We start from the raw sequence: 22,722 nt of genomic DNA on the forward strand, positions 1-22,722 counted from the left end.
GAGCTGTAGACCAGAGCTGTTCCTATTCGGCCATCTTGGCTGCACCCAGTCCTGTAGCTTTAATGACACAATCTCCTTAATGTAGTCTACATGCACTTGAAGTCTTTCTCGAGACATCTGACAATCTTCTGACCCTTCTCTTTCTTTGGCTCACTCTTCCCCATCATAGTTCTGTAATTGTTTAAGGTATGTGTACTTTACAATATGAACTTCTGTGGAGCAGAGACTATATAGTCATTCATAGTGCCTAGCCAAGAGCAATTAACCATAGGAAATATATAAATTCTTGGGGGCTGTTATTGTAGATCTAAATAAACTTTTATAGATTTTACCTTTATATTAATTTTTATTTTGTTTGTTCTTTTTTTAAAAGCATTTGTGTGTTGTGAAAACACACTTAGAGGAGAGTCGTGATAACTAAATTTGAGACCCATCTCTGTGGCTCATTTATTGTTTGATATATATTTTTAAATATCATGTAATGGACCAAATGATCGATCGATCTATCTATCTATCTATCTATCTATCTATCTATCTATCTATCTATCTAAAATCTTTTGTAGTTCAAATATTCTTCTGGTATAGAGCAAGGAAAACTCTGGATGACTTTGTGTGAGTAGATAAATTCTCTGCCCCATAAGTCCCCTGACTCCTAGATATGATGATTCCTGTATTCATTTTGTGATTAATTCTTCAATATCTATAATGATCTCAGAGTGCTATAAAATTTTCAAATCAAAGTTATAACAAATTCTTTTATATCTTTTGAAAATATGCCTTATAGTATACTCTGTATCAGTAAAATCCAGGAAAAGAGGTACGATAGACAAAGATACAAGACTTGCAAAATCAGTGGTCTAAGTAGCAGAGAGCAGTAGATGATTAAGGAAAGAAAATTTCTAAGTGAGATGCATGTGGGCCAGTGCCAGTTTTAGTTTTGATTCTGGTTATCTGTTGTTGCATAATAACCTATCCCAAAACTTAGTTGCTTAAAAAACAACTATTATTTATTTAGCCCTTAATCCTGCAGTGGGAAAGGCTCATGTTTTCTCCAGCGTGTCGGTTGGGTGGCTTGACAAGGGACTGGAGGGGCAATTCCAAGATGACTCACTCCATGGCTCCATGCTGGCTTTGGTTGTTGGCAAGGAGCTCAGCTGGGGCCAAAGGCTGAGCACCTTAGTTCCTTTCCATATGGGCCTCTTTGTAGAACACTTCAAATTCCTTATAGAATTGGTGGCTGGGTTCCGAGAAAGTGTCCGAACAGTCAGGAAGTGGAAGCTGCCAATTTTGTTAAAGCCTGGGTGTGGAAACTGACACCCCATTACTTCTGATGTGTTCTACTGGTCAGTCAGCCACAGAGTCCACATTTGAGGTGAGGGGACATCACACACACCTTTGAAGGGGAGGAGTATCAAGAAATTTGGAGGAATGTTTTAAAACTGCCATGTGTTTCTTTAATGAAAATGGTCTTATTGTATTTATTATAATATTTATTTTCATTGTAAAAAGAATCCAAACAATAAAGAAAATTTCCAGGGCTCATTTGATAGGAAATTCAGAAAAACTCTTGGTCTGCTTTCGTAACGCTGTCTTTTGTTATCTGTCTAGTTATGTCAACTTTAACGCATCATTGAGTTAGCCAACCACACAGTTTAAACACAACATTTACATTTGAGATTTGGTATGTTCATTCTTTACGCTTTCATTCAAAGCTTTTGTTAATTCCAGTTTAGACTTGGAAGTGATTTTTTGGTTTCTCTCTCTTTGTGTGTGCTGATCTCTATAAAACACCTTCACCCTTTTATCTTTCAATTTTCTGTGACTTCTGACTCTAAGTCCTATTTTCTACTGTACTTATAACAGATTCTCTAAAGGAATAATGAGGATCCCTTTATAGGAAGATGGTGAAACCACTGAGATTATAGCATTTCTATTTTAGAATTCAGAATCTTAATATTTAAAAAGTACTGTGAAACTCATACAGCTCAGGTATCCATCAACTGTTGCTTGAATTCCTGCTGTAACATCTCTGGCAAGTAATTATCTAGCTTACACAAATAGTTCCAGTGAAAGTTGTTTAATAGTCTCAGTGGTAGACAGTGTAATTTTTAAACATCTTTGAATTTTAAAATGTTTTTCTCTTATTGGGATAATTTTGTATTCCTGTAGCTTCTTAACATACTGAAAACTCTAAACCTTCTTACCCATGAAAAGCCTCCAGCATTGAAAACACTTATCATGACTCCTCCCTGTTCTGCTGATTCTTCTTACTCCAAACTAAAGTCTTACTTCCTTCAACTGTTCTTCTTGACATAGCTTCACATGACTTTCCACTTGACCACTTACCTGTGAATATATTCCTATTTGTTGATGTCCTTAAATGCAGAACAACATTTAAGAATTGAACACTGGGGGCCGGGCGCAGTGGTTCATGCCTGTAATCCCAGCACTTTGGGAGGCTGAGGTAGGCAGATCACAAGGTCAGGAGATCGAGACCATCTTGGCTAACAGTGAAATCCCGTCTCTACTAATACAAAAAAAAAATTAGCCGGGTGTGGTGGCGGGCGCCTGTAATCCCAGCTACTCGGGAGGCTGAGGCAGGAGACTGGTGTGAACCCGGGAGGTGGAGTTTGCAGTGAGCCGAGATCGCATCACTGCACTCCAGCCTGGGCGACAGAGTGAGACTCTGTCTCAAAAAAAAAAAAAAAAAAGAAAAAGAAAAAGAAAAAGAATGCTGAACATGGCATGCCAGAGGCAGTCTGACAGAGAATGCGCCCTGTTTATTTTCGGTTTAGGACAGGTTGCAGGGTGCCTGCTTGGATTTCTAATAGACTTAGCAAGGTCTGCTCAATTTCTTTCTTATGTTCTTTCTCTGTCAAGACAATTTGGGCTGTGAGTTTTAAATCTGGAGGAAGAGAATAAGTCTATGTCATTTATTTACAATGCAATAGAGAATTCCTTTTTTCTTCTGTGTATTCAGAATTTGTTAATCTTGAAAGATAGTGAATAACTTGGTAGGCTAAATTACTAACTTTGTCATCTGGTTCTTCATCAAGCTATGTGAAAATAATGTTTTAAAGGCATATAGACGTTATAACAATAGATATAGTTTTAAAAACTTAAGGATAAGTTAGTGAAGGATTTCTTACTAAACATATATTTTGTATATTTTCAAGAGAGCAGGTAACTTAAGTAAGCAGTCCACATAAAGGCAAATGATTGACATCTGTATGTTGGTTTCTACGTTTAATTTTATAAATAATAGTTAAATTACTGGTTGGAATCATACTGCTGGAACACTGAAAATTGATTCTGAATTGCCTTGATGTAAGTTAGGATGACGGCATTCTTTGGTTACCTTCATCGCCCCATGTCAATTAATTTCTAATTATTTAAGTTAATGAGTTAAATTCCCTAAATCATTTGTGGATATGACACTTCATGGAGGCAACATGGACACAAATTTTTCTGGCATATTTGTAATGGGTTTAGTTCAATTTATTCCTTTGTAAAGTTTGACAATCCGTGCATAATAAGAGATGTATTTGATACGTGTAGGTATTATATCAAGGGTATTTTCTTAATGTGAGTCAATTTTGAGAGTATTTTTAGTTATAAAAATGTGAAAATTGCAAGCAGATATGCCAGTGTGCTTCCTTGAGGTGTCCACCTGGGTCCATGAAATGGGAGGGCGTGGGGGTACTGCAGCAGAACAGGCATGTTCCTTTTGTACCCTCTCAGGCACAAAATGCCAGTAAAGACTGTTCTGTTTGTCAGTAAGAGAGACAGAGACTACCCATGGATATGAGGCAGCTTCCTGCTGGGAAGGCCCGGAACACAGCTGGCAAGTGAGACTGATGCTGGTAGCCCTGGGGGAGAACAACTTGAGTCTTGACAGGAATAGGCACTGATTCTGGAGTGGGCTTTGCTTACTTGGTGGAAGATGAAAATGCCAAACACCATAAAAAACAAACAAACAAAAAAAACGAGAACAGAAGATATTGCATGAACTTAGATGGATGACCATCCTTTCCTCAGAGCAGGGAACACACTGTACAGCCCATAATGTCCAACAAGGGGCAGGGAGAGGTCCTCCTTAGAGTAGTAGTTTGATAGAGAAACAGAACAGGAAATTGAAACACTGGTCACCTAAACGAGGGGGCGATGAAAGCATGAAGGTCTGGCTTACACCTTCACAAGTGTGTGCTCACCCTCAACATCAGTGGGGCTAGTGTCCCACTAGATTTTTCTGATTTTCTGGTTGATCTGGGGAGGAGGGAGTGGGGAGGTTGCTGGTATGGCTATGGAATTCTCACCAAGGGAGCAGTGCACTGGTATAAAAACTATACATTTTTTTCTTTCTTCTCCCCATTTTTTCCCCCTTTCTCCTCTACCTGATACAGTAGTCCTAGGACCAGGGCTGCAATTTTAAGTGCTGGCAGCAGGAAAAATTTCTAAGCAATAAACTGTAACTGTTTTAAACCTTATGTTGGAATTCCTAAGGGCCTGATGGGGATGGGTTGTGTCTTTACCCCATCTAGCAGAATTGGGGCTAACAGTGAATACAGCTATGTCATCTGATGGTAAAAAGAGCTCACTATGTAACCTTTCCCTATCTGAATGGGATGGACTGAGAAGGAGCCACTTGCTGGACTGGTATTGCTGCCTGCAATATAGACCCGCACAGTGGTGATTCTAATATCCCTTCCAAAGGTAAAAAAGTTTGGGTATTAATGGAAAGAAGAAGAAACAGTAGCAGAGAGTAAAGAAATGAATAAGTGGGTTATGAACTGAGGGAACTTCAGTATTACATTAACAACTCAAAAGAGTCTTGGAGCAAAAGCTCAATTATTCTTGATGCCTGAAAGGGTGAAGCTGTATATTTGCTGAGATCATGCCTGCTTTTAGAACCTGGTAAGACTGAAAGAAAGCCTTCAAGCCTGAGTAGTCTCACCTTGGGAGACATTCATACAATATGATGGACTGGACTAATTGTTAATAATTAAGCATATTCTTATGCTGTAAGGGATCCATGGTTGGAAAGAAGGGGCTGTCCTATGGTGTTCTGATAATGTATTGGTTTTCATCCACAGTTCCTGACTCATAACTCCCATAGTCTTTGTTACAGTCTTCTGTTATTGTATCAGGTGTGTTAGGCCTCAGGGCCAGGCCTGAGGAAACAGCATCTCTCTCTTGCTTTCCTTTCACTTGCCCCAAGGCAAGACTCTAATCAGTGGGGCTTAAGACCTGGTGAGAGGGTCCCACCTCTCACTCTGGAGGAAGGAATGCTTCCGTAAGAACCCAAGAGGACTGGGTTAGAGGGATTCCAGATAGCTGAGCACATGGAGGTTCCTGGAGGGTGGTGTGCCCAGGGAGGGCATGTAAACTCCATGTACCTCCCCACATACCTCACTGTGTGCATCTCTTCATCTGTGTCCTTTGTCAAATCCTTTATAATAAATGGGTAAGTGTTAAAAAAAGTCAAAATTGGTGTAAAGAGGCAAGGAGAGAGAATAATTAGGACTGAAAAATACCATTAATTCTGGCTGTTTGCTGCTGCCAATCCATCTCCTTTGCTGTAGTTATGTGCTTATAGAGTTAGCATTGATGCTATGCATAGATCACATCCAGGGCCTTTGGAGGCATGGTTAGAAAAATACTACAACACCATAACAAATTAAACTGCTGTTATAAAACAATTTTTAAAACCGTTCTTTTACTGCCCATGAAACGCAGAAAATCATATTATTACTTTATCAACCACTGCATAAATCATCACTTACCACCCTTCCTAAATACTGTAAATGAAGAACCAAAATCTTCCATAATGGACATGATGGTAGAAAAATTTGTTTCAGATTAATAAGAAAACTTCAGCCAATAAACTGTTCCTGTTTCTTTGAGATGAGGCCATTTGGATTTGCCAACTCAAAGTATAAGTAAGTGCATCTGCTATGGTTTGTCCTAGATGACTTTTTTTTTCCTGTTCAAAAATGGCAATTTATTTTGTAAATCATATGTGAAAAATAAATTATATTTAACATGCAAGGCATGAATCCAAGCAGTACAGTTCTAGAAAGGAAATCAAAAGCTAAAGTATACAACATTTGGGGGTAATTTTCAGGAGGAGTTTCTTTGTTGCTTTTTATACATGATTATCCTGCATGAAATATATTTTAGTTTTAATAGCTATTAGATAGCATTATTTTGTGAATGTGAAACAGAACAACTGAAATTTTAGTTTGAAGCACATAGAAATAGCTGAATTCTCTAGCTTTCCTTACAAATGTCTCTTATGCCTCTTCTTAAATGTTTTCAGGGATAGAAAACTTTTTGCCTTGCTCTGTGGCTCGTTCTCTTTTAAGAAAATTGTAGTTGAAAAACATTTCTCACACTGAACTAAATATGGCATCTTATAATATTTACCTTTTACTCTAAGTTTTGACCCTTTTAGCTGATAACATTTTACATATTTGAAGATAACCCATTATGGATTCTTAAATTTTCTTTTGCTTAAAACAATCAAACACATAAACAAACAAATTTCTTCAGCTTTTTCACATGATAGTTGTGATTCCTGTTTGACTTCTGGTCACTGTTCCTCTTAAAATATTTTATTAATATTACTGTTGGACATTTGGGATATAACCATGAAGAGTAGTGATTTTTCTAATGAACTAATTCTCAATCCAATTAAAATGAAAAAATTCTAATTAACTTCATGTAGTTCAGTGTCCAATCTTGGTAGGGTCATAGGCTAGAAAAAATTAACACCAAGGAGAATTCAGGCTATGAGCAAGGGAGATAATTTTTAACTGGAAATGAAATACATGATTCATGCTTGTTCTTTCTCCCAAATCTGAAGTTGAGGCAGCCTGCTGCAAAGATGGCACAGGCACTTGCCAACATGGAGTTGAAGTGGTATTGTTGTCTGGGGTAAATACCCAGGGTTCATCATCTCACACCAAGGGAATCAAGGACACAGACACAAGAAGTGGATTTAGGAACAGAGGTTTAATAGGCAAAAGAAAGAGAAAGAACAGCTTTCTCTTTTGAGTGAGTGGGGAGGCGCCAGAATGGGACTTCTGGCCCATGGTGGGGTGCATTGGATTTTATAGACAGGCTAGAAGAGGCGGTGTCTGATTTACATAGGGCCCACAGATTGGTTGGATGAGTTGTGATGTTTACATAGCACTGGAGGAAGCTGGTTGCCCCAACCTAATCTTATTATGCAATGGGGTCTTTGCCTGGCTAGTGCCATGTTGTCTTTTCCTTGCAGTACACGTGGTTTGGCAAAGAGAAGGGAATATGGAGCCGCCATTTTGCACATGACTTTTCCTATTGGCACAGGTGCCAGCATTGATCCGTGCAGGCTTCTAGCTTGCTTGCCTATGTTTGCAGCTCAGTTTTACAGGCTGCTCTTTGTTAAAAAAGAAAATGGTTTTGGAGCTGCTTTTCATTAAAAGGAAAACCTTACTGAGGACTTCCTTACCCTCACTATCTGCCTAAATAATATTTTCTTAACTCCTACATTAGAGTGATTTTAGGCAACTAGTAAGGTCTATTCTGCATCCAAATTTCCTTCTTTTATAAGTTTAGTTTCTTTAGTTGCAATAAGAACAGTCTCTGGCAAATAGTAAAAAGTGAAATTTATTGGCCAACTGCGGACCCAGAACTGAAGGACATTAAAAAGCATAGGAACCAGAGAAGGCCTGTAGATCTAAGGTAAGAAGAAAAGCACATCCATTTTAGGGTGCTTCTCCTATGGTTTGGATGGAAACCAAACATTGTCAGACTTTCAGACACTCTGCCCAAGACACCAAATCGAGGGAGCCAAAGTGATTGTGTTAGACAGGCCCTCCATGCCTGCATTGAAGATCGAGATAAGCAACACATAATCACCTTATTCCTCTCACTTACTTCTGGATATTCCTAATACCTTTAGTAGGAAGAAAGCTCTTACTTTTAAATGGAGATGTGTTTTATTTGAAGAAAAAAAATAAAAGAAAGGTAACAGTGACACTTTTAGTCTAAGTTTTAAGTAAGAGTCAAGAAATCCTCTCCTATGAATGTTTGTATTAAGATGGAAGCAGCTGGGCACAGTGGCTCACGCCTGTAATCCCAGCACCTTGGGAGGCCAAGGCGGGTGGGTCACGAGGTCAAGAGTGCAAGACCAGCCTGGCCAAAATGGTGAAACCCAGCCTCTACTCAAAATACAAAACTTAGCTGAGCGTGGTGGCATGCACCTGTAATCCCAGCTACTAGGGAGGCCGAGGCAGGAGATCGAGCTCACTGCAGGCTCCACCCCCAGGGTTCACACCATTCTCCTGCCTCAGCCTCCCACATAGCTGGGACTACAGGCACCCGCCACCTCGCCCGGCTAATTTTTTGTATTTTTAGTAGAGACGGAGTTTCACCATGTTAGCCAGGATGGTCTCGATCTCCTGACCTCGTGATCCGCCTGCCTCGGCCTCCCAAAGTTCTGGGATTACAGGCATGAGCCACCGCACCCGGCCACTAAAAAGTAATTTTAACATTTAGTTTTGAAGAACAGGTTAAGTAAAATAATGAAAAAATGGTGAGGAATGAGTCATCGAAAGTAATTACCATATACCTCCTGAATTCCAGGTAAAATTTTACAGGAGAATATATAATTCAATTATGTGAATTAAAAGTATTAAGAGAACTGGAAAGTAGCCACACAGGAAGGTTATAGCAAAACATCATGAAGATACGAAAGATAAATGTTCTTTTAGTAATGATAGGGAACTGGAAAAGTGATACCGATTTTGTACTTGCCTAGTAGCAAGTAACTGCATGGGAACAAATCTGCTATGTTTTGCTAGTACTGGTGCCTTTTTCCCTACTGCATTGGACCCCAGTGGGACATATTGTTTGAGAATATTCTTTGTTCCTAGGGAAGGCATCAGCTTCATTTTGAAGGAATATATGTCATAGGGTTTCTTGCTCTGTTCTCTTGAAATAAAAAGGGAAAAACTTACTCATAAAAACTTCTGACATCCAGCATTCAGTTGCTATAAGTCACTATTAGTTGTCACTCCTATACTTTGCCAACACCTTGATAGTTGATGATCACAGTGATGACTGGAGCCAATACAACATCTTCAAATGGCTTCATAATAATGAACAATGATTGAATTGTTATGAGAGGGGTATGAAAATTAAGTCATTTTATTATGTTCTAATTCCTTGAATATTGTTATATCATGTGAAAGATATGTGGTAAGTGTCTATTAAGAAGAGTAACTTTAAATATGGGAATAATAGTCACTGTGAACTACTACAGTGGCGAGAAACAGAGAGGTATGGGTTGAAAACTACCTATTGGGGCTGGGCACGTTGGCTCATGCCTGTAATCCCAGCACTTTGGGAGGCTGAGGTGGGTGGATCACCTGAGGTCAGGAGTTTGAGACCAGCCTGGCCATCATGGTGAAACCCTGTCTCTACTAAAAATACAAAAATTAGCCAAGCGTGGTGGCAGGTGCCTATAATCCTAGCTACTCGGGAGGCTGTGGCATGAGAATCGCTTGAACCTGGGAAGTAAAGGTTGCAGTGAGCTGAAATCGTGCCACTGCACTCCAGCCTGGGCAACCAGAGTGAGACTTTTTCTCCAAAAAAAAAAAAAAAACTACCTATTGGGTACGAGGCTCATGCCTGGGTGGTGGGATTCATACCTCTCAGCATCACACAATATTCTCATGTAACAAACCTGCTCATGTACTTGCTGTATGTAAAATATAAGTTGAAATTTAAGGCTCAATAAAGCTATTTTTTTCTTTATTCCTTCCAAAGAAATGTCTCTTAAACAGAATACACATGCTGGGCAACAGAGTGAGACTCTGTCTCCAAAAAAAAAAAAAAAAAAAAGAAATTTAAAAAAGAATTAAAAAATTAATTCTGTTCATTTTTGGTAAGGGAACTTATTGAATATACAAGAAACCTAACTGAGCAAGTAGCAAGTTCCTGGAAACTGGATTTATCAGAGGTTGTACATAAATCCTTCTGATGCAGGTGTACATGTGCTCTCCCATGATATTTAGTTCCTACATGATAATATAGGGCCTCCATTTTGAGAGCAAAAGATACCTTTATTTACCGTTATTGTAAGGAGAGGTAAAATTTCAGTCTTCTTCAAAGCAAAGCCAGCTGCCAACCTCTAAAAATCCTGAGTCAAGATGATTAGTGAGCTGGGTTTGGTGGCATAAACCTGTAATCCCAGCTACTCAAAAGGTTGAGTGAAAACTTAAAATTTTAACTCCTGGGATAAAGCAAAGCAAGGATGGCTTGATTCCAGGAGTTTGAGACCAGTCTGGGCAACATATAGTAAGACTTTCTCAAAAAAATAAAAAATAAAAAAAGTTGATTACAGAAACAATTTGAGACCAGTCTGGGCAACATATAGTAAGACTTTCTCAAAAAAATAAAAAATAAAAAAAGATGATTAAAGAAACAAACTATAGTTTTTGCTAGTGAAGCTTGTCTCAAGGACACAATTAATAGTTGTCATTTTTCTCCTCTACTATTCGGTTTAGATTTCCCTTATATTTGTCCCAGCCTGTAGCTGATCTGGCTTGTTTTCTTGATGGGTGATCTAAATCCTCATCCTAAAGTCATCTAAACCCTTGATTACTTTGCTTTTCCTGAGTTATGATTACTACAACTGTTCCTTGGCAATTGCCACTGAAGAGATGTATTAAAAGATTTAGCATGTACCTGAAAAAAGTGTATGATACACATTAATTAAAGTAGATAGTGGAAAAATAATTTGGTTACACAATTATGTAGCACAATTCAATGTAGCAGCAATGTAAGCATTTATTTGAATTGCTTTTATATATCCCTTAATTTCAGAGTTATTTTGTAGAATTGTTTCAGAAAAATGGCTATTCCAAAATTCAAGTATGATAAGAAAGAAATATCCTAGTAGAAGTCAAAAAAGCACACTGAAAGAAAGAAACTCAGAAGCTTCAAAATATCAAAACTAAATACAGTGATGGTTGAATCATAACAATAAGGAAGTAATGAGTCAAAAAATATAGATAATAAACATTTATCAGAAGATAAACTAAAGATTTTGAGAATCAGGATACTTTGAAAGAGGAAATAACACAGCATTGGGAAGAAGAAAAGAATAGTGAAGAACGCAATTTGTATGGTCAACAGAGCATACCCAAAGATCAGCATCAACATCATATTGATGAATTCATTTTAATAAGTCTTGCAATTTTTCACTTTTTCTTGGCATATTAAGCAATAAGTTCATGCAATACTATTTAATAAAAGACAGCTTGCTTTTTCAAAATTGTGATCCCTAAAGAATTTTCAGTGAATCAAGCAAAACATACAAGGGACAAAAGACAAGTTGCTCAACTGGACATTTTGAAAAGAAAAATAAAGTCAAATTTTGAATAGATCTTAGCTCACTTATTCCAAAACTAAGGATGCATGTGTTTTGTTTGTAAGCTATTTTCGAAAAGATAGATATCACTTAGGTCGCTTGGGTTTCAAATTGGATAACTACATTGAGAAATCTGAAAAGTCATGAAATTCTACTCATAAGAATACAAGAAGGTTATATTTACTTGAATTTTGCAAAAACTAGATAAAAATGCACTAGCACAATGTCTGAAGATGTAGACAAGAACAAACATTCATTATTTTGAGGAACTAAAATGAGTAGTTATGATTATTAAAAATTAAATGGAAAGAGGTTTCTCCTTCAGCAGATATGAAAAGTGGCATTCTTTAAATCAAGGAAAGGTTGTAGATATCATCAAACTAATTATTCAATGTGACTTTTTTCCCTTGACCACTTGGAAAAATTTCAAAAGAAAAAAAGTGACATGTATCCAAAACATTTTTGAAGAATTAATTGATAAATGAGAGAAAATGTATATAAAATAAAGGAAGCAAAATAGATAAAGCAGACGTCAAATACCATACTATTAACATAGTTTCTATACCAAATTATAACACAAATTTCTAGAAACCAAACTGGATAACTTTTTTCTCCAATTGAAAACTACCTGTTACTTTATCCGACAAAATGGAGCAAGCTCTGGACAGTCGTAACCAGTCATGATACCCATCCAATGACAATATAGCTGTAATGAACAGCGAGGACGAAAGCAGAAGTGCAGAAGCACACTTTAAAAACATCATGCATTTATGGGCTGTGTGTTGTGTGCAACACATTTTCTTAATCCTATTGAAGAAAAAGCTGGCCCATAGCTCCTGAATTGTTTTTTTAAAATTTACTATTCAGATATCTTGCAATAGCTCCATGTTTTCTGGTGTGTCCCATAGATTACATAGCTTCAACTTGAGCTGATTTAGATTTCTAGGTATAACAAGATGGTGTTCCAAGCCTTTCAAGCTGGGTATAATGGAATTTAAAAACATGTTCAGAGACTTTCAAAAGAAACCAAAGGGCAAATTAGATGTAAAAGTCATTGAAAAAGTTCATAAAGTTCAAATTTTAACTGTATTTTGGAAGAAGAATGTTTCAATAAAATAGGTGAAAATTTATAGGCTCTTGGTTAGGACATTTGTAAAGTGGACCCTCTTTTGTCATGTTTAAATTTACTTCTTAAAGAAGAGAATGTGAAGACAAAAATTAATAGACTATGAAACAAAAGTGATAAAGGTGGGCATTGAAACTAAGAGAAATTATTTTAAGATTGAGAAGTGAATTCTAACAAAAAAGTGTTCAGATCATAACAAATACAATAGTTTATCAATGTGAAGAGATAAATTTTGAATGCGAGTAATAAATGCACTCCCTTGGGTTAGTTGATAATCTAACTAATGAAGAGATAATGCATCATACAAACATATTCCAGTAAGATTTAAATGTATTGCTGACTTGACACAATATACTGTCACCAAAGAAGAGGATATAGAACAAAGAAGAGGATGTAGAACTCGTGGTATCACAACAGGCATCAATAATGAACAGATTAAAATGTGTAGTCAGTTTAAAGATGATTTGAAATTATTTCTTGTAGAAGAAAATTTGAATTTCCCTGATATTTAATTGCTCATATATGAAAGAAACTTGATACAGTCTTTCTCAAATTTGATGATCTTAAAATTTACATGACTTTCATATTAAGAATTATAAAATGGAAAGAAATTTTCCCACCTATCAATGGTAAACAAATATTGACCAAAAATGCTATAGGATGACAGATTTAGCTTTATAAATATTCTCTTTATGGAAAATAAGATTATAAAAATCATCATCATAAGATATGGCCAAATGTTATGCAGTCAAAAAATTGGTAAGATAATATTACAGAGGTGGGTCAGGCAGTTATAAAAATACTGTATTCTTTTGGAATGTTTGATATTGTCAGTTTTTTTAAATTTATAAATTACTGTGATTTCCTTTCTAAATTAAATATTCATTTACAACTTAATTCTGTTTTCATAGTTTTGTATTCTTTTAACCATGCCACCCCATGCAGCTCCACAAAATCTGGACCTATACTGGTTATTAGAAAGTGAAACTAGAGTCCAGATTTCTTTTTCACATTTGGTAATCGACAATAGAGAAAGAATGACTTGAGAAAGACCAGTTTTGTGGCAAGATTTCACAGAATAAGGGTAAACCATAAGTGTCTTTGTAGACAGAGGGAAAAATAGTCGGAAGGCAAGAACATCCAAAAGAGAGGAAAGCAAGTTCCCAGAATACAGGTAGGAACAAATGTGGGGGAGAAGAATTGTCTTAGCAAGGAGGAGGGCTTCTGCGTCTCCAGGATTATGATATGGAGAAAAAAATAAGTAAAGGGGACATCATGGTGATCTCCTTATTATTTATGCTACCATGTTGCAGCCATGCAGGTTGGTGGAATTGACCCCACCTTTGGTTGGGGTTTGGTTCCCGTCTACCTTGCTCCATTGATAGGTTCAGACTCAATCCAGTCAACCCATGGCATTTCTTGGTGATTGTCTCAGTGGGGGTTCAGCTAGAGTGCTGTTCAGGATTTTCTTTGATGCTATAAAAGGGACACACTCTCACTCCCAGGATGTGAGCATGTTGCTGGCAGCTAGCTTTCAATCAAGGGAAGCTAGCTTGAGGACAGCACTTATATAGAGAAAAGGGCAGAATAGAGAAAATAAAAAGAACTGGAACTTTTGCCATGTGCCTAAAGCCTGACTGCCTCTAGAATTTTCAATGATGTAAGCCAATAAATTTCCATTATTATATCAGCCAGCTTGGGTTGGGTTTACTTTTACTTGCAACTGACAGCACTCTTCTTGCTACAGTGAATGAAGATACAGAGATGTTTTGAGATGTGGAGGAGTCAAGAGAAAAATGAGGACTTGCCCCTTCTGTCTCTATCTGTAAAACTGAAGGAAATGTAATCTACAGAGATGTAAGGAACTGCATGTAGGATTGCAGGGATGATGGAAGAGAACAGGATGGGAAGAATCCCCAAAGGGAATGTTTCACGGAGCAAATATAGATGAATGCCAGCTTTACTTTCCTTCATAATGCTTATTACTTGACATGTTATATATTTTTGTCTTCTTCATAAATTGTAAGCTTCACCATGGCAGGGATTTGCTTCATTCATTTATTCATCACATTTCTAGTGCCTGGAATTATGCTTGGCACATGGTAGATGCTGAGCAAATATTGATAGGTATCAATGAATTAACTTCCAAACAAACTTAAGAGCCCAACTTACACTGTACAGTGTGCATCTGTGGTGGAAACCATTCACACACTTTCTCAACTCTTAGAGAATGCTCTTTAGTCTGGGTACAAGAGGGAAGAAAAGAGATTATGGAGTTTGTCCATTATTGTGGAATGGCACCTTGCCCAGTGCTTGGCACTTAATGAATAGTAACATTAATGCTGCATGACGTCACAGAGTGGTTATGGCAGGGGAGAGGTGGTAAGGAAATCCAGTATGTCAGCCAGGGCAAGGCTGACAGGACCAACCACTTGGTCCAAGATGGGTAGACAAACAGTTGAGTAAAGTGATTTGAAAGTCAAAATGAAAACTATACCAAACTAATGTCATGCTGAAGTCTTAGTTTTGGAGTTCATAGCAGTCTAATTTAACTGCAGAAAATGTAAGTACCTCTAGACAAACTGCTTAAATATGGCTTCCTTCAGGTAAAGAAAGTAATGACAGGGCAAGATAAAGTCATAAAGAGATAATCAGAAAACAAAAAGTGGGCCAAAGACCTTTAGAAACTTAGCTGGGCATGTGTAAGCATCGTGGGTGATGTAGGGTCTGAGGAAATCTGTTACTAGGACTTATTTGGAAGGTGGAGGAAAGGAACAGAGAAAGTTCCCATTTAAACCTGCATTAAAAAACAGAAATAAAAAAGCAGTGGAAAAAATTTATAAAACTGGCTGTCATGTTTAAATTTAGTAAGTAGACTAAAGAAGGTTCCAAACAATGGGCTACACTGTTGTAGCTGCTTATTTTTACTGGGTCTATTGGCAAAAGTTTCTCATTTCTTCACATATACTTTTCAAAGACCCTAGGGTCTCAGGTTTCATTTAGCAGAGTAACAGCGTTCAAATAATCTGGTGTCTGTGTTGGCCTCTGGTTCTCCTGTTCCCTTTGTACCCTTGCCCTCTTATTTTTCTTAGTTTCCTCTCCTACCTACCTACTCCCCTGACCCCTGCAGCACACATTTTTTTTTTCTCCTGGTGAGTTTCTCTCCAGATTGCAGAAAATGCCAATTAGCTATAAAAATCATCTCGCACACATGAAACGTGTTTGATGACAAAGTCTGGATGTGTCACTAGGGATCCTATTCCAGGGTGGCCGCCATGACCCTACTATAGTTCATTGATTTTAAGGGTTGGGATCAACCTGAAGGGATTGAATGAAATGAGTCTCTTGGAACTGCTGGAAGGTAGGAGCTACTCTGTATCATTCCAGAGAGTGTTGTAATAGAAAGAAGTCTTTGTGATTAGACAGACCTTGTTCAAATTTCAGTCTTATTTTTTATTAGCTACTTATGATGTTGGATAAGTAGCTTCAACTTTATGAGTCTCAGTCTCCTCATCTGTAACATAAGAATAATAATATATACCTCAAAGTATTTTGTGAAGAATAAATGAGTAAAGACTGTAAAGTGGTTGTGACAGTACCTTATGCATGACAAGCATTTTCTAAGTGGTGGCTACTATCATTGTCATCTTGGATTGACTCTAGTTTCACCCATTTTCCTACTGATGCCCAGCTTAGGCCACTGTTCTTCCAGAATCTGAAGCAAGACTGCAGTACTCAAGGAGTGTGTCACTGGGGTAGGGGGATGCATTTTTCTGTTAGAGTGGGTTTTGGTGTCTGAACGAGTGCCCTGAAAGTGAGTTGCAGATAGGCTGACTATTCAGATTGCTCCTGTTCACATCTCAATTCATTTCTGCTCAGAGCCTGATCTGTTCATTCTTGCATTAATTTATTTCCTCAGTACAAAATTTATGAGCACTTGCTTGATGTCAGGACTGGGTGTAAGTGATACATAAGACCTAGTTCCTACTCTCACATGATACAAAATTCGCTTTTTAGATAATACAGAGTTTATATATGGCTTCATTCTGTGACTTGCATCATAGATGCACCTGCATAGCAACATGGTGACTTTTTTGAACCTGCAATTGTTAATCAATTTCATAAGCATTATGCTGGATCTCCACTTTATCTTAGTTTCTCTTTATCACTCAGGTTTTTGTTATCAGATTAAAATCTGTATAAATTCAGAGGGTTTAATTAATCTTGTACAGTTTATACTTGCAGTTAGTGCATCTTCTTATAGAGCCAATATCCTGTTACAGAATATACAGCTGTATATGTTGTTACACTATTACATGCAAAGACTCATACCGTTATTCAATTATGGGAAAATGTAAGGCCCATGAGCTTCTTTATTCTATTTTAGTGCACAGGCTGCCATCATAGTATTGAAAAGCCATTCTAGTAGGTTGAGATGCATTTTCTCAGTTCTAGATTTCCCAAGAAATCAGGGCTCAAGTTGGAAGATGCAGAATGCAGGGCATAATTGCATTTTGAATTAATGTCAACAAGACACAATGACGTTTTTCTTTTTTCCATACTTTTCTTGGAGTACATTTTAGATAAAACAGGAATAAGATTATTGGTGAGGTGTTCTGTTTCAACCTTGCTGTTATCTAAACCAATCTTGCTTTTTTCTGTTTTTCAGTAGGAGAGTTCTTGTGATGTCTGCAGCCATGTCTGGAGTTTTGCATGAGGCTCAGTTAACTTCCCTAGTCCCTATATTTCAGATGTCAATATCCCTTGGGGTGAGGGGCAAAGCAAAGTCTTGTTATTTTTATAGATGCAAATGCTGTTCTGGTTAGCATTAAATTGCAGGAGCACTTCAGAATCTTGAAATAATTGGCAATTTATTTGTTTTCTTACTCAGAGTTTATTTTTGAAATGGAGTTTGACCTTCTGAGTAAAGTTTTTGGTTTTAAAATTTCATGATAAATGAGAAGTGTAATAGTTTGTTTGGCTTCCAGAACTCACATTTTTCTAAATCTGCCATTATCCTACCCCCTTTCAGTTTTAGTCTTAGCTCTAATTTACATTATAGGTTCAATCCTTGTATAAGTCAGAGGAACCTAATTATAACTATAAAAACAACTCATTGGCTTAGGTTTGAGTAAATGTCTTCTGTTTTTGGCACTCCAGTGTCTAAATGATTTAGTTTTCTTTTTAAAATCTCACCTGAAACTATTTGGCTCCTGTTGTGTATTCTGTACTCTCCAGGGAATGGGTTCCTGATTAACACTGTAGTTCTATGGTGTGGAAGTTCTTACCTTATGCTTAAGTCGGTTATTACCTTGAACTTAAGTTTTGCAGTGACTTAGTTCCTGACATCTGTTTTGGCCATCACCAATGCCAACTGCCTTTCCTGTTTGGGTGTCTGCTATCTGTCACCTTTTGTGTGAGCTCTTACTGCTTGATCTACCATGGCTTGGATAGTAATGTAAGTATTTTGCTTAGTTAGTTGTGCTTATACCCTGTATGTTCTTTCTCCTCTTTGAATTGCTGCCCAGGGATTTGGCTTGCCACGTGGGCCTGGCTTGGTCTTCTCCCATATGAATTCAAAATATTCCTCCTAAGGTCAGGCTCAGCACTTGGTTGCATCTCCAAAAAGTTCCATCTAAACAAATCAACAAATTCAATAAGGAACATTTTCCTCAAAGCCAAATCTAAAAGTATTATAGAGTGCTGCAGCATTTCCTGAAATTCTCATGAGATGACAGAAGAGCATAGCACATTACAAAACCTCTTAAAATATTCTCTAATCATCTTTCTTATCTTCTGCTAGTCTCTCCTATCGCTTCTTTCTTTCTCTACAAGCTATAGCCCCACTCCCACCACAGGGTGGTGTCCTTCTGTGACTTGAGCACTGTAGTCCTTCCCCTCAGCTGCGGTGCTTCACTCGGCAAAACAAGAAACAGCAACGTGGGACTTTTCTAGTACATTCCTTGGGAAACTTGATATGTCCTGCTTGAAAGAAAAGCCCAAATAAGACTGCCAAGATCATCCAGAGGTAGGTGACTTTTGCAAATGTGTATGCTATTCAGTCTTTATAGGTGTGTGTCTACTTGTTTGGATATGAATGTAAATGTATATATGTGTGTTTTACAAAATTGAGATGATACTACATATACTAATTTATAATCTACCTTTTTATTTAATAAAATGTCATGGACAACTTCTAATTCTCCAATAGTCTTCACTTACATATTTTTGGTGGTTTCAAGAATTGTACTGTATGGAAGTTTCATTATTAGTATGTTATCTTGTTAGCTGTTTAGGCTACATACAGTTTTTTCCTCTTATAAATTGTCTGTGATGATTTTGCACCTTATTATTTCCTCATGATAAAGATAATAGAAACAGGATTTCTAGGTGGAAATATATGAGCATCTAAAAAGTTTTGGTGCACAATATGTAATTGACTCCTAGAGTGATTATGCCAATGCCCTGCCCCCTCACCTGGAATATATATACTTGGTTTTTCTCACTGTATTAGATGAGGAGGAATAGAATGCATTTTTCTTTACCTGTTCAATGATTTGATTACTACTTAGGTTAAATACATTATAGGATTTGTCAAGCAATGCAGTCACATATAACTACCTTATGTATTTCTTTGATTGCTTCCCTGGGCTCATCCACTGCTAGGTCTTTATTAGTGTTGCTTCTTTCTTTCTCTTACAGGTGACTCGTGATCTGATTTTAGTCTGTATCAGTCCCTACGTTTGCTTTGCTTACTTTGTTCATAGTCCGTTTTTATACTCAGGCTATTCCTTATCCTGTACCACTTTCCAGCCTCGCTACTTGACTATGTTGCTAAGAACTTAAAGATGACCTTAAAGATAATCTGAGAAAAACAGATTCATTTTTGTATAGATTCACACCACATTCACATTAAAACTACCCATTTGGGATAATGAGTCAGGGGGTGGACTAAGGATAAGTGGGCTTTGTGGGAAAGCTGGAAGCAGGGATGTTTATCAGGGATCCTTGGGTAATAGCTCTGTTTTCTCCCATACATGAGGAAGTCCTTTAGATGAGGATCCTGTTTAGTGCAAGAACCCTAAATTCTATTATTGGCTTCTGGGGAAACAAATGGGAACAAAGAGATAGTGTAAATTATTTTGGAGTGGTAAATGGTGATGGCATAGCAAGCACCCAGTTTCTCAGAATCAGTAAGACCTACCTTGTGCACATATTGTTGCTGACAGCTACTGCTCTGCTGTTTCTCAACCCCACTCCAAGGGAAGGTAAACTTTGAACTCCACTATGCTGCATTCCATCCTGCTCTCTGCCACCATCTTGTTTTCTACAAGATCTTCTTATGTGCTTGGCTTATTAATCATGAATGTAATCTAATCTTATATTGTGATTGCATGTTGCTTTTTTCTTTTTTTTTAACTTTTAGGTTTGGGAGGACATGTGAAGGTTTGTTGCATAGGTTAACTCATGTCATGGGGATGTGTTGTACAGGTTATTTCGTCACCCAGGTATTAAGCCCAGTACCCAATAGTTATCTTTGCTGCTCCTCTCCCTCTTCCCACCCTCCCCTCACAAGTAGACCCCAGTGTCTGTTGTTTCCTTCTTTGTGTTCGTAAGTTTTCATCATTTAGCTCACATTTAGAAGTGAGAACATATGGCATTTGGTTTTCTGTTCCTGCGTTATTTTGCTAAGGATGATAGCATCCTATTAGTTAGAGTTAGATTTGAGTTGCTGATAAAATGGAGATATTTCTATATAGTGTATTACAAGGTAATATGCTTATTACCTTGTTTTCCATTTTATAGATGGAGTCATATTAGTTTCATATGAGAGTTGGCTTGCACTTTTACATCCATCCATGTTCCCACAAAAGACACAATCTCATTCTTTTTAATGGCTGCATAGTATTCCATCATGTATATGTCCCACATTTTCTTTATCTAGTCTGTTACTGATGGGCATTTAGGTTGATTCAGTGCCTTTGTTATTGGGAATAGTGCTGCAATGAACATAATGTGTGCCTGTGTCTTTATGGTAGAATGCTTTATATTCCTCTGGGTGTATTCTCAGTAATGGAATTTCTGGGTTGAATGGTACTTCTGTGTTTAGCTCTTTGAAGAATCACCATACTGCTTTACATAACGGTTGAACTAATTTACACTCCCACCAACAGCATTTCCTTTTCTCCACAACCTCACTAGCATTTGTTATTTTTTGACTTTTTAATAATAGTCATTCTGACTGATGTGAAATAGTGTCTAATTGTGGTTTTGATTTGCCTTTCTCTAATTATCAGTGATATTGAGCGTTTTTCATATGCTTATTGCCACATGTATGTCTTCTTTTGAGTTTGTCTGTTCATGTCCTTTGCCCACTTTTTAATGGGACTGTTTGTTTTTCTCTTGTAAATTTGTTTAAGTTGCTTATAGATGGTGGCTATTAAACCTTTGTCTGATACACAGTTTGCAAAAATTTTCTCCCATTCTGTAGGTTGTCTGTTTACTCTGTTGATAGTTTCTTTTGCTGTGCATTAGCTCTTTAGTTTAATTAAATACCACTTGTCAGTTTTTGCTTTTGGTGTCTTTGTCATGAAATCTTTGCCCACTCCTATATCCAGGATAGTATTGCCTACGTTGTCTTCCAGGGTTTTTATAGTTTTGGGTTTTTCATCTTGAGTTTATTTTTGTATATGGTATAAGAAAGAGATCCAGCTTCAATTTTTGCATATGTCTAGCCAGTTATCCCAGCACCATTTATTGGCTTGGGAGTCTTTTCCCTATTGCTTGTTTTTGTCAGCTTTGTCGAAGATTAGATGGTTGTTGGTATGTGGCCTAATTTCTGGGCCCTCTATTTTGTTCCGTTGGCCTGTGTGCCTGTATTTGTACTGACTGTATTTGTACCAGTACCATGTTGTTTTGGTTACCGTAGCCCTGTAGTATAGTTTGAAGTTGGGTAACATGATGGCTCCAGCCTTGTTCTTTTGCTCAGGATTGTCTTGGTTATTCAGGCTCTTTTTTGGTTCCATATGAGTTTTAAGATAGATTTTTTTTCTAGTTCTGTGTAGAATGTCATTGTCAGTTTGATAGGAATAGCATGTTGCTTTTTTCTACCAATCCATAGCGTCTGAGGGCTAATCATTGCATAGTGGAAAACCCATTTTAATGAAGATTTGAGTAACATAAAATGGAGATATTTCTGTATAGTATATTACAAGGTAATATGCTTATTACTTTGTTTTGCATTTTATAGATGGACTCATATTTGATTCATATGAGAGTTGGCTTGCACTTTTACATCTTAATTTTAATTTATAATCTACTTACCCCTAATCTTTATGTCTTTCACTCTGTATTAGTAAGACTAGCTGATGCTGAATTAACAAAGCACCCCCAAATCACCTGGCTTAACACAATGCAAAATATTTCTCACTTATGCTACCTGTCCTTTTTTAGGGAAATTAAATATTATAGATAAAGCCCAAAACTCACCATCCTCCCTTTTCTTCTCCATCCATCTCTAGAGGTGATCAGATGTAACTAAAGTTAGTAAATTTATGACAAACTTTGAATTTCTATAAGAAGTTGGGATTTTGATTGGAATTTCATTGATTCATATGTTAATTAAGGGATAATTGTTGACTTTACAATATTGATTTTTTCTATTTCTAAAATAGATCACTCCATATATTTGTCTTCTTTTATGCTTTCAATAAATTGTTATTATTTTCTCCATTAAGTTCTTGCACATCTTTTATTAAATTTATTGCTAGGTACCTTACATCTTTTTATGGGTTTTTAAGAAGTGTCTGTCGCAGACTTTGTGTGTTGGCTAATCTAGTAGCAATTTTCAATCTCCTCTGCAGCTAGAGGTGGCCATATGACCTAGTTCTGGCCAATGATGTTTAAGAAGTTCTTGTGAGGTGATTATTCAGATTTTTTTTTTTCCTGGTAAAAGAGACAGGTATGGTACTATGCTGTTCTTTTCTCTTTCTTCCTGCTTGTAATAGAGGTGTGAAAACATATTTCTTAGAGCTACTTCAACTATTCTGTCAATGTGAAACGACAAAACTGTGAGTATAGAAAACATGGCAGTCAGGTGAGCAAAAAAAGCCTTTAGATACCTGCTGAGATCGTAGAGCAGCTGAAGTACATAACTGTTTTTTTTCCAGGTTTCCTG

Source organism: Nomascus leucogenys, chromosome 7b (genome assembly GCF_006542625.1).
Source record: "Nomascus leucogenys isolate Asia chromosome 7b, Asia_NLE_v1, whole genome shotgun sequence".
In the NCBI taxonomy this organism is placed as follows: Eukaryota; Metazoa; Chordata; class Mammalia; order Primates; family Hylobatidae; genus Nomascus; species Nomascus leucogenys.